Source organism: Amblyomma mixtum, chromosome 9 (assembly GCF_055824585.1).
Source record: "Amblyomma mixtum isolate Tamu chromosome 9, ASM5582458v1, whole genome shotgun sequence".
Classification (NCBI taxonomy): Eukaryota; Metazoa; Arthropoda; class Arachnida; order Ixodida; family Ixodidae; genus Amblyomma; species Amblyomma mixtum.
In genome coordinates this window covers 46,832,237-46,846,277 of record NC_143020.1, presented here as the reverse complement: position 1 = coordinate 46,846,277, position 14,041 = coordinate 46,832,237, and positions in this window count along the sequence as shown.

Below are 14,041 nucleotides of genomic sequence, written 5' to 3'. Positions count from 1 at the left end.
AGCTTGCCCCAGACGACGACTCCAATCATTCTGCAGCAGCAGCGGGTGCCACCAACATTCGACGCTTCGCCTGGCGCCGACCCCGACGAATGGCTGGTTCAGTTCGACCGTGCGGCTGTCTTTAACAACTGGGACGATGCCATGAAAATTAGATACGTTTTCATTGCCTTGGAGGGACCAGCAAGAGTCTGGTTTGAGAATGAGGAAGGTAGCCTTACGGATTGGGAAACCTTCAAGGAGCAGCTTCTCAAGACTTTCACGAACGTCGTGAGAAAGGAGAGAGCCCAGCAGCTGCTACAGTCTCGCATACAACACCCAAACGAGACCGTTGCAGTGTACACTGAGGAGATGAAGCGTCTCTTCCGGCGTGCCGACTCAAGCATGAAGGAAGAAGAAAAGGTCAAGCTGCTTATGCGAGGAGTTAAAGACCAACTCTTTGAGGGCCTCGTACGGAACCCAACGAAAACCATCGCGGAATTCGTCGAAGAGGCATTTACCATGAAAAAAACACTTGATGCCAGAGGCCGCCAGTCTGACCGCCAGCAGTGCTTTTTGTCAGCAAGCAGCCTGGATACCGCTACCGCTAACAGCGATAACATGCGGGAGGTTATACGTGAAGTTGTGCGAGAAGAGCTCCGACGATTGCTGCCAACAGCAACGCAGCCGCAGCTTACATCGCTCACTGATGTCATTCGGGACGAGGTTCAACAGGCCTTGGGTGTGACGCCGACCACCACGCAGCCTGCGGAGCCCCCAGCCATGACTTACGCCGCAGCAGTGCGCCGTCCTGCACCTCGACGACGGGACCCAAGCCCCTATCGCCCTCAGCCAGCTGCGCTGAACCGCCGCCCTCTCGCCCCAACCCGCCCGTCCTACGAGCGTCGCACACAGCCGAGGAAATGCGACGAGTGGAGAACTCCCGACCAGCGCCGCCCACTATGCTTCCACTGTGGCGAAGCCGGCCACGTCCTCCGCCACTGCCCATACAGAAGACTGGGCATCCGAGGGTTCTCTTACGACGCTCCACGACCCCGACCCGGCCAGCGACCAGCCGAAATCGAGGAGTTTTTGCGTCGGGAAGGATACTCATCGCCGAGCCTCCTATCGCGTTCTCCATCGCGATCGTCACCGCGCTATATATCTGCTAGCCGAGCCTACGCAGTGCGTGGACGCTCCCCCAGCACCCGAAGGTTAAACTAAATAAAGCAGCCTCTGGAGGTGAGGTTGCTTCTGAGCGCAAGAACAAAGATCCTCCATCGACGAAAACGCAAGACCATGCCTCAACTACGACGACTACACCGAACGACGCCGACGACGACGACGCGGCCGGACTTCAACCTTATACCACCGCCCAGAGAAGTAACGTCGGAATACGCCCACCGCAGTCTCACTGCCCGACAAAGCCGAGACCGTACACCGAAGACAACGTGCAATACGAAAACGCGAACAAGTGACCTTGAAGTTATGGTCGACGATCACGCGGTTACTGCCTTGGTGGACACCCGAGCTGACTACTCCGTCATGAGTGGGCCGCTCGCTGTCCGACTCGGGAAGGTAACAACAACTTGGGATGGCCCGCTGATCCGCACCGCAGGTGGCAACCTGATTACGCTGTCAGGACGCTGCACCGCGAGAGTTACTGTAAACGGGAGATCCTATGCGACAACCTTCCTGATCCTACAGCAGTGGTCGCGCGACGTGATTTTGAGAATGGACTTCCTGCATGAACATCGAGCGATCATCGACCTTCGATCTAAGTCGATCAAGCTTTCCACGGACAAAGCCATACCTGTTGCGACGAGCGCGACTCATCACGTTGCCTTAAACGTCCTCGACGAAGCATTGAGCGTGCCGCCCCGATCAAGTGTCCTCGCCTGCATAGGTACTGGAGACATCGAAAATGCCGAAGGCGTCATCGAGGGGAAAACCCAGTTACTCCTGGATCGAGGATTGGGCGTCGCAAGGGGAGTCGCCGAAATCCGACATGGCCAAGCCCAGGTGTTGCTAACCAACTTCACCGAAGAATACCAGCATCTAAACAAAGGTACGACTATCGCTTTCCTCGACGAGCTGGCAGACATCAGAGACATATTTGCCCTACCCGACCAACCCGTAGAACCATCTGTCCAACGCCATCAACCAACGTTTGATATCAACCCAGCATTACCACGGAGCAGATAAGACCAAATACGCGCTCTTCTTCAAAAGTACAGCGATTGCTTCTAATCACCATCGAATGTGCGACGAACCCGGCTTGCCAAACACCGCATTGTCACAGACGAACACGCCCGACCACTGCGAGAGAGCCCCCACCGCGTATCGCCGCTAGAACGCCAAGCTATCCGCAAGCAAGTTGAGGAAATGCTTCGTGACGACGTCATCCAGCCATCGAGGGGCCCCTGGGCAGCACCAGTCGTCCTAGTGAAAAAGAAAGACGGCACCCTTCGCTTTTGCGTCGATTACCGCCGCCTGAGCAGCATTACGAAGAGGGATGTCTACCCCTCCCCCACATTGACGATACACTAGACCGGCTGTGCAACGCTAAGTACTTCTCATCGATGGACGTGAAGAGCGGCTACAGGCAAATTTAAGTCGACGAAAGAGATCGCGAAAAGACTGCTTTCATCACACTAGACGGACTGTTCGAGTTCAAGGTGATGCCATTCGGCCTCTGCTCTGCCCCAGCGACGTTCCAGCGAGTAATGGATACGGTGGTCGCAGGCTTGAAGTGGCAAATTTGTCTAGTCTACTTAGATGACGTTGTTGTCTTCTTCACACGCTTTGAAGACCACCTCAGAAGGATTCGGACCGTGCTGCAAACAATCAAGTCTTCAGGCCTAACACTGAAACCAGAGAAGTCCCACTTCGCCTACGAGGAGCTGCTGTTCCTTGGTCACGTCGTAAGCAAGGAACAGTTCGCCCAGACGCTCAGAAGACGGCTGCGCTCGCAGAGTTTCCACAGCCTAATGACAAGAAAGCTATACGCAGATTTCTTGGATTGTGCGCTTATTACCGGCGATTCGTCAAGAACTTTTCAGAATCGCTGAGCCTTTCACCCAACTTACCAAGGCGGACGTGCCTTTTAAATGGGAAATGCCGCAAAAGGAAGCTTTAAAAGAGCTAAAGCGCCGCTTACAGTCCCCTCCTGTGCTCGGGCACTTTGATGAAAACGCCGAAACCGAAATCCATACCAATGCAAGTAGTGTGGGCTTAGGAGCGGTGCTCGTTGAGAAAAATGGTGGAGAGGAAAAAGTTATCGCGTACGCTAGCCGTTCACTGTCGAAAGCCGAAGCTTCGACGACCGAGAAAGAATGTCTCGCCATTATTTGGGCCACGTCGAAATTTCGCCCCTACCTGTACGGACGACCATTCAAGGTTGTGAGCGATCACCATGCTCTGTGCTGGCTAGCCAATTTGAAAGATCCCTCCGGCCGCCTTGTCGTTGGAGCCTGCGTCTTGAAGAATTCTACATAACTGTAGTCTACAAATCTGGCCGGAAGCATTCCGACACAGACTGCTTGTCGCGAGCCCCCGTCGACGCAGCAAGCGAAGAAGAAGACGAGGATGCTTTCTTAGGACCGGTAAGCGCCAGCAGTTTCTCGCAGCAGCAGCGCTCCGATCCTGAGTTGCAAAGCATAGTTGATTATTTGAAAGGCAAGACCGCATCACCTCCCCGAGGGTTCAAGAGCCAACTCTCGTCCTTCGTCGTTCACAATAATGTCCTCCTGAAGAAGAACTTCACATCCAACAAAACAGTACATCTTCTTGTCGTGGCCAAGAATTTTAGGCAAGAAGTTATGCAGGCATGTCATGATGAGCCGACTGCGGGGCATCTCGGGATTTTTCGCACATTGCACCGCATCCAGGAGATGTACTATTGGCCGCGGCTAGCTGACGATGTTTCCCATTATGTGAAAACGTGCCGTGAGTGTCAGCGACGCAAAACGCCTCCGATTAGACCAGCCGGACTCCTGAACTTCATAGCACCTCCAACTAAGCCCTTTCAGCAAATAGGAATGGACCTCCTCGGCCCATTTCCGACTTCATCTTCAGGTAACAAATGATCATCGTGGCCACCGACTACATGACGCGATACGCCGAAGCAAAAGCGTTGCCTAATGGTAACGCAACAGAAGTCGCAACATTTTTTGTCGAACAAATTCTCCTGCGACACGGTGCCCCCGAAGTGCTCATCACAGACAGAGGGACGGCATTTACAGCGGAGCTGACGTAAGCCATTTTAAAGTACAGCCAGACAAGCCATCGGAGGTCAACTGCCTATCATCCGCAAACCAACGGACTCACAGAGCGTATGAACAAGACCATCGCAGACATGCTCTCCATGTACATCGACGCCGAACACAAGACGTGGGACTCTATTCTGCCCTACGTGATCTTCGCCTATAATACTGCCGCCCAGGAGACAACCAGGTTTACTCCATTCCAGCTGGTATACGGCAGGAAGCCCACGACAATACTCGACGCAATACTCCCGCACGTCGCCGCCTCGACGTCGCCGCCCACCTTCATCGCGCCGAGGAAGCCCGAAGACTTGCGCGGCTTCGCATTCAAGACCAGCAGCACACCGACGCCCGACGCTAGAATCTGCGCCGACGAGAAACGCATTACAAGCCAGGTGATCGGGATTGGACAAGGACGCCAGTTCGCCGCCGTGGGTTGAGCGAAAAGTTGCTGCGACGCTACTTTGGCCCGTACAGGGTTCACCGTCGCATCGGTGACCTCGACTATGAAGTCATCCCCGACGGCACGACAGCATCTCAGCGACGCCGCCCACGCCCGGAAGTCGTACATGTCGTACGCCTGAAGCCATATTATGAACGCTAAAGGACTCGAAGTTTTCATTCTCCGTGTTTATTTTCATTTTAAAGCATCGAGATGATGCTTCTTTGGAAGGGGGGTAATGCCACGTATCATTGTAGTGTTTGTTCGTTCACGCTGAAGGCTGCAGGAAAAGGGCTGTTATCAGATTTGTTCGTGACGCGAGAAGCGACCAGTCTAATCTCGACTGGTCACAGCCATGAAAGGCTGCATCTAGGCTTCTCCCGATTACTGTAGATGATCTTGTCCTGCTATCTGGAAGTTTCCTTGCCGGCTTTAAATTGAGCGATGCCGCGAGCGGCGGACATTCGTAGTTCGAAGATTGACGTGCACGCTTGTTGCTTACGCCGCCACCGAGTGATTCAGTTCTTTTGCGGGCGTAAGTCTGCCCGAATAAAGAGCTTCGTTTGCAAGTCTTTCTGGTGTCTTCCTGACCGCTGGAGAGCCGTCACTACAACGTGACAATATTGTATTCTTCATTGCACTAAACGGGAACAAAATATTGAAGGCAGGCGGTTTTTGCGCTTCAGCTTCGGCAAACAAAACGACACTCCAGAGATGAATAAAATACTGCGTCGCTAAGTCTCGACAGTAGTACGTTGTTGCTATTCTAAGAAGCTTGCAACCGGCTTTTATTGTTTGGCCTGATGAAAACCAAATGCCGCATGCTCGAAGCATTAGCGGTTAGGCTAGCAAGTGCTAGGGTTTGCTCTTCGGGGTGTATTTTGAGCTTGGAAGATTGATAAATGAGCTCTTAGAGAAGATTCTTAGCCACTGGAAGCACAAACGGCCATAAACTGATCTCTTCATCTAAACAGTGCCCTTCTCTCCACTAAAGCCTGGGCTTGGTAAGAAATTGTAAATGCGTGTATTGTATTTTGAGGTTTTGTTAAGAAAAGAAAATTAAATTTCCCTACAAGTAAATTGATGTGCAGCCAGCCTTTGGAATTCGTCTATTTGACTTTTGGCTACTAACTGTTATTACGCTAACCGACACCGCACTGAGTTGGCTGACATTGTAAATGTGACATCAGAGTTGCTTAGCTTAGAAAATTTTCGAGATGATCACTCAATGTATGTGCCAGTGACAGCGGCAGCGTGACACTCACGTGTGCATCATTTTACTGAACGCGAGCTGGAGAGGAGTAAAGCAATCTCTAACCCCAGGCATTGGGCATGCACAGCCCTTTCCGTTTCCGTCTGCTCATTGCTGCCAGTTTCAACTGGGCTGTACTGACGCGCGCTTTATGCATTGGAGGGGAGCCTTTTTTGTTAGATTTTTTTCAGTTTTAAAGATTTTCATTGCAGTCATGAATGCCGTTCTCGGTTACAAGAGGGTCGGGGACTGCACAGATAATCCAAGAAACCGGAAGGCGATCACCGAGCGCTCTTGCGAGAATGATGCAAAGGCAGTCCGAATGCGGTTGCGATATGTTTATTCCACGCCGCTTTCCCACCGACCGTGAATCAAACTCTCAGTAGACGCCTTGCGTAAACGGTAGAGCCTTCGCACTAATTACGAACTCTCGGAGATGTTCAACGCACTTCGTGGATGGTAGGCGCACGGAAGAAAGTCCGCTACCGGTGTTGTACCTGGTATACAAGCGCAGGGCAAGTGAATTTTCTACTTTTATCGCGTCCTGCATTGTTTAATGAATTATCTTTGATGCCATAAAAAAAAACTGAGACCATGTCGTAAGAGCGATGGTAAATTTACCGCTGTTTTTGGTTCCGTTTGACCTGGTTATCAGAGGTGTTATTGCGGCGCTGTGCCAGACTTTAATGCATTGTGTGCACGTCCGTAAACGCGACCTCGTTTGTGCGTTGCAATTGCAATATGCCCACTGCAAATTTCTAGTCACCCCTTGATGTTATCCACCAATTCGACAACTTTCAGAAGATGATTGTATGATGGGCCGTCTGTAAAAAGTGATGAAAGAATGTGATGATAGAGTGAATATAGAAATAACTTTCTATAGAAGACAACTCATGCATCATCTCGGCACTAGTGGTCATTCCCGTAGAACACTGAAATGTTTGTAGCGTGACTTCAGTACAAACTCTCGATGCTCAGATTGTTTCCGATCAACGTCCGTTAAATGGGAGACTTCCTGCTGCTGACGTTAAGCGCTACTACCGACTTTGATCAGGAAGAGATGCACGAACACCCGTCAGCGCACACTCAGTACTTCTAGATGGATGAAGAAAATCAGCACTCCAGTGCCACAGCATAGCCCAGGAAGTAAAGGGCACGACGTATGGTTTTAGTTGGACCAGGACATGATGGCAATCCAAACAAGCAGTAAACGATGCGGATGGTACTTGACCTGATTAACTTCAAATTCTTTCATGCGATATGAAGGTAGCCCACTTTTAGTGGTGACAGGTACCATCATTAGATATTTACATGAAACAGGTCGCACTGCGAGATGATCAGTGCTCGATGGAGGTGTACTGCAGTGAGGTAGTACACCTGCATCGCGCGATCAGTAGCTGCGCATGCAGTTGCTCGCATGCACAGTTGCGGTTCGAGTTACAATTCATAACTTGAAATATGGGCTCGCTGAAAGATACATTAGAGGCATCTCGGGGGAGGCAGCGCGGCGTCGCTGTGGACGCTACCGCAGCTTAAAACCGCTACCGCTATGCAGCACTTACGATCTCTTACTCGGATTACCTGGCTTGTTGCCTTACTTAGACAAAACCAACCGTATTCTCAGTTCAGGAACGCCGCAAAATACCAAGCTGACGGAAAGCGTTCACAAGCACTGCGCAGTAACCGCTGCATCACCTCTGTATGGACAGCACAAGAAGGAGCCGGTGCTGGCTTTCAGGATTGGCTCATACGGGGCGCCACAAGCAAAGTAATTTGGCGGTGACGAGCCATCGAAACTCAAATCGTCTTTAGTATGAATTTTTTTTTAAAGCCCTTTTCTGCCACGTCGACTGTGTGTTACGTTGCGTCCATGCGTCCATTTTTAACCTCATATGTCCGCTTGACTGCTCCTTCCCTGTGCGTATCGCGTTTGCCAAGGCCTCGGCAACGTGCAGACCCGGCATGGCATTTATATGCAGGGCGAGGACGGGTCTGTCGTCGTGATGGCAGCGCCAAGAGAAACTTCACGCCTGCGTCTGTATTTAAGGAGGTGACAACCACTATTCGGTTTTGAGTAGTCAGTGCATTTCACATGGATTGCTTAGATATCTGGTATGCACAGGTACATTATAAACATCGATCTTACACAATATTTTCTACGCCCAGTATCTATAGTAGATGCTCTCGTGGCCTACAGGAGCCGAAAATGTTGCCTTTCGGAACAATGTGGCACCACTACAAGCAGATTATCTGACATGATACGGCGTTGTTGTCATTCCCGCAACCATTAAGTTAAGAAACCGTACAATAATGTGCATGGTGCAAAAAAAAAGCTAGCAGTAAAAGCCCACTGTCGGCAGCGGTTACTAATCCATTCAAGGGATCGCAGCAGTAAGTGAAATTGAAGTTGCATTCCTGCTCTACTCAACAAGTCAAGGAGTGAAAATTCTTCTGCATCCAATACCTTCCGCTTTTTATCTTGTTTAGGTGGGGAGGATCGCCTTAACAACAAACTGTTTGTGTGTCCGGAAAGCGCAATGAATGGTAACAGTTCATTACAGGAAGCTTGACTCGAGATTTCTTCCTGGCTGCAGCACCGCGGTCTGTGCTGCCTTTCCAAGGGGAATACGCGGGTCCGACCGCCAGAGAAAGGGCTTCCTCGTGTTACATTTTTATCAGCACTTCCTCGGTATCAGACATGAGGAGATCCGCACTCTTCGCACCTTAATCTCTATCTCACCCCAGTGTTATCAAAATCTTGCTTTTGTGGATGCTTATGAAGTAAGATCATGTTTAGAAGATAGTAGCAAGGAACTCTTTATCCCCTGTATAAGAACAAGCATCAATTTTTGCTGAGTTTTTTGCCCGGGGCATTTTTCTTTGATGTCAACGTAATTAGGGAAGGCTTTTCATCACATATAACGAATAAATATTGCGGAGAAGATGTTATTATCTAAACCGCGAATCTCAACCCCAGAAACGGCCGCCTAACAGCCGCGCTGTCACATCTTCAAATTTATTTTTGAGGATTTCTAGCAGAAAGCATGACTTTTACGCCGCGAGAGTATCGTCTGATCGTCGGGCCAAGCAGTGAGATGTTTTATCTGTGAGTTTCTATGGGGAACCAGATTCCCTTAGAGCTGCAAATCGTGCTTGTCGCCGAGCGTCCCACAGGATTTCAAAGCCGGTGTTAGGGCATGTTCAATCGACGTCTGCCTAGTCGGTGTTTTTCGCCCTTTGGAGCTCGTTTTGTGTGCAGTCAGCAAGCACTGAGATCTCGCTGCACAGCGCTTGCACAAAACCGGTGGGTCCCTGATGCGTGAGGACCTAGGGCAATAGCGGTGTTAAGGAGCTCAGGAATCGAGGTCCAGTGCCACAAATCAATGATGAGAGCCAATCCCCGCACAATCTCCAGCTCATATGCCACACTGTGTGCAATAGCATCCGCTACTGAACCGGAATAGTTGAACGGGAGGAGGAACGCATCCTTCAAGGCGTGAGAAGCACTACTATCCCAAGGGCTAGAAGTGGGACGTCGCAACGTAGAATGAGGGCAACTTTGCTGATCTCACGTGCAGCCAATCCTGAGCACCAAGACAGTTACAATATCCAGCCTAGGTTGTCCTGACACGAATGGCCAGCGGCTGATCTAACGTAGTAATACGTGAGAGCTACAGTTGATAGATACTGTTACCGCCTCCTAATATGAGGTACCATATTTACTAGCATATAGGTCGACCTTTGTTTTTCAGAAATGTTGCCCATAATTAGTTATCGACATATATTCGTGACCAAAGAACCTCGACCTATATTCGTGACCAAAGAGAGCAAAAGTAGCAATCTAATAGAGTTCTGCACAGTAGAAATTGGGGCCTGTTGGTAGTTCATGATGAGGACGTTAGAGCGCAAAAAAAACATGTATGCCTTCACCACCTTCTGCACACTCGCCTCAGGGTTTAACAACAGCAAGTTTGGGAGACAAGAGGTTTTAGCGCATGCCCGGCGGCCCCGCTAGGTTACCTTCCCGCGCTTCAATAAAGCAGTTGTTGAAAGTTAGCGCTTGTCCCGTCTACGTCTCCACTTTGTCTTTGTTTTTTTGAGCTCTAACTTCCTCATCATAATAGAGTTCTATTGTCACACCCACCGTTTCAAGCAGTGCCGGCTACACTGGTACTTACTTTGTACGGTCGCAGTATATACACATAAAAAATAAAGGAAAGATCAGTTTGGTTTTTGGTTTTAGGGGGTTTAACGTCCCAAAGCGACTCAGGCTTTGAGGGACACCGTAGTGAAGGGCTACGGAAATTTCGACAATCTGGGGTTCTTTAACGTGCCCTGACATCGCACAGTACACGGGCCTCTAGAATTTCTCCTCCAAAGAAATTCAACCACTGCGGCCGGGATCGAACCCGCTTCTTTCGGGTCAGCAGCCGAGCACCATAACCACTGAGCCATCGCGGCGGTGGAAACATTAGTGTTCGCAAATGTGCACAGCAACTTGCTGTGCGCACCCGCATTGCTCTTTCGCTCATTTCTGTGGTCTTATCGTGGTAGAGAGCTTGGGAAGCAGCATATCTTGGCGCTTAAATAGGTACCAAAGGCAGTGTATTATAGATTATATAGGGGTCGTGATCAAAACAAAAGCTCCGGCATGCATGTCGAAACCGTAGTCGCGCATAACACATATATTAAAAATGAAAAATTTGCGTCAGTTAAAATCTTGCAAAAGGGCTAGTTCAGTGGGTCGACTTATATGGGTCGACTTATATTCGCATATTTTTTTATTTCTCGGAGTGCCCAATGTATAGGGGTCGACCTATAATCGTGGTCGACCTATATGCGAGTAAATACAGCACACCAATTATTTGGGGAGAGGGAAGCATTCTCTTAACGCACGTCAACATACACCGCCGCCCTTCGCGAGCGGATAACATCGTTCACATCATGACTGTTCATAGATGGAGGCGCGCAATCAATGAAGCCTGTATATTTTGCAAGGAATCGGCCTCCTAAACAGGGTTGCCGTTGGTGGCTACTTTGCGTCAAATTGGCTACTTTTCGACCCCGTCTGGCGGTGAAAATTTCACGTTGGCTCCTTGGCTACTTTCCGGCTACTTTGAACTTCTATTTTGGCGCATTTACTAGCCATTTTTTTGCAATTGCATATACAATAGTAAGCAAGAACAAAGAAAAATTATTTCCAAGGACGTTGCGCGGCATCTGGTGAAAATAACGCTCATCTAGAGTACTTTCTCCGTTAGGATCATGCATTCGAAACCATGCGCTTAGGTGCAGCCGTGTGAACGGCATGACACCAGGAGAGGAACGAGCAGCACGGTACCGGTGAAATAACACTTGTGTACCGCAAGGCGACAAAGCTTCTGTTTTTGTGCCTTCGGCTTGCCGACAACGGCGTCTACCATGGGATAAGACGCAAGAGCAAAGCGCACGTTTCGAGAAGAATGGAAAAAGGCCGAGCAAGAGGCCCAAAATTCCGTGTTCTTTATTTACTCTGTGTTTTTGTGTTGATTCAAAATGATATTACTTATTGTTCATTAATAAAAGTGGCTTATAATAATGGTTCTTTTCTACTTGGCTACAAATTTGGCGCCAAGATCAGGTAGCGTGGCTACTTTTGGCTACTTTTAGCTTCAGTTCTGGCTCTTTTTGAAAAATTCCCAACGGCAACCCTGCTCCTAAAGCAAGGTGGCCCACACCTCATGCTTGTCTACACGAACACTGGCTTTTGTGGCCTCGAACATTCGTGGAGAAGTCTGGTCGGTTCAGAGGTACATCGAATTTCAATGCAGACCATGAGACACACCCGGAAACGCATATGCTTGATTACGCCACCAAGCGTTGCAAAACAATTGGCATAAAATTAGATAACTGATTCACCAGAAGCCTCACCACAGATGTACATAAAGTTATTTCGCAATGCAGACAATCGCATATAATCTGTGAAGGAAACTGGTGATCACGAGATAGCCAATGGAGCTGCTGTATTGATTATAGTACCGTGAGAGTTGACTTCGCACCTCGGTGAGCAAGTGGTTCATGGTGAATTAGTGATTATGTACCAGGTGCCATAATATCTGCGAAGGTTGCGGCAGGTTAGGTTGTTTATAGGCTATTCGCGGTGCCGAGGCTTTCGCACATTATCTCTGTATGGCTGTTGGGCAAGGAATTTGTGCGATTAGGGCTCTGGAAGCTCCGGCCAGGCGTCACACAATTGAACTCACATATACTGTATAGAACGCGCAATAAATAAGCTTACGGGTTTCATGTAACGTGTAATTCTATATGAATCAACCAGTTTATCAGCATATAAGCAAACTGAGATGCATAAAGTGCATTTCTGTGATAGTCACAGCGTCCAGGTTACCCAGGAAAACAGCCGTGGCTTTTTTTTTATGTCTCTTGATCTTCATTGACCCGAGAGAACACATTTTTCTATGTTTCTCATTGATTCCGATCAACTGGGGCCGCTGTCTTCTATCGCCGAGTTGTAGATTCGAAGCATATCACCACACAATGCACGTCGAAGCCCGTTAGTACAAGATCTGTATAATACTCGTTACACTTCGCTTGAGTATCGTATTGGTCGGCCGCAACAGCGGCAACGATGCGACGTTCGCAAGCACCTTCGTGGTCTCTAAGTTGTTCACAGAAACAAAATTCACCATCTGTTTAACTATCACAATATCAGCTGGAGATTCTAACAACTGTTTCTGTAAAATATCAGTATCAGCGAAGGCGTCATCGAGGCAATCGCAAAAACAAATTTGCATTGTCTCTTTGGGAAAAGATAGATTGTCGGAAATAATTCTTCATAGTTTCATATTGGACGTCATTCAACAATCCACTCATCACAGATGGAATCTCTAAAGGTAGGATTTTTAGTGCCCAATCTTTGTTCAGGATACGTAAAAGACCCTCAATCAAGCGTTTTCTATAACTAACCTTTATCGCGCGGATTATCACCCGAGTCCAGTGGTTGAACCACCGACGTATCGTTCGGCGGCAAGAAGCAAAAGTAATCGCTCCAGAAACCTGTGTGGCTGCAGTGCGCAAAACAGTTGTCTAGAGGTGGCAGGGGTTTCGATCTTGGCCTACACGATATTTGCTCCAGGGTTTAAGCCACTTGGGGTAAAGTTCGCATGTGGTCCACGGTTTTCAACTGCACCTGCATGTCACTGAATACTTAGGCGCAGCAACAATCGCATAGGCCTGTTTCTTTTGATACCGAATGGTTGAAGCCTCATCTATCCGTCCATGCAGATGGTGAACAACACTTATATTCTTGTTCTGCTCATTTTCGGCGTCAGGAACTAGAAATCACCAAATGCTTGCGAGTTTTTTGAGAGCATTTGTCAAAATAGAGCAGTATAATCTGGGTGCTTTGATTAAAGTTGTTTTTTTTGCATCAAAATATTATACGGTTGCTACTTTGCTCTTATGTCGCCCCAAGTTTCTTCAATCCACTTGTTCACGGTGCTGACGCCCGCTGCCGGGCTACCGCAGGTGATTGCCTCACCGACAATTTCATGACGTTCTGTAAAGCGTGGCAGCCAACCGGAGCCGCTGTGGAATTCGGGTCTGTTGAGAACAAAAGCAAATTCCTTTGCTTGCTGCTCAGTCTTGGGGCGGGAGAGGGGAATGTTTTATGATCGAACGCCCACGAAAGAAATACAACATATTCAAACGCAATAGTGCCTACACGTCTGGCGCTGCGAGTGACGGGATTGTTATCCCGTTCAGACGGAACGTCAGACTTGCTATTGAGAGTAGCACTCGGGGCGTTTGCCAATCATACGCTCTGCGGCGACTTCGCATTTCTTATAACATCATTCAACTCGCTTGCTAATTCCGAGTTTCGCCGAAAGAGGCGGCTTTTGCAGTTTTTCTGTTGCCATCGCGTAAAGGCAGCGACGATAGTGTGGGCGGTGAAAAGGATGCGAAATTGCCGATGAAAACGCGACGCACAGTACACGCGACCCCCTCAAGAAAAGTGGGCGCAACTATGTAAAGGAGCCTGGAACACGTATTTTGGGTAGGTGGCCAAACGCCTGCCAAAGACAGTTCCACATCTCATTGCCCTGAGGA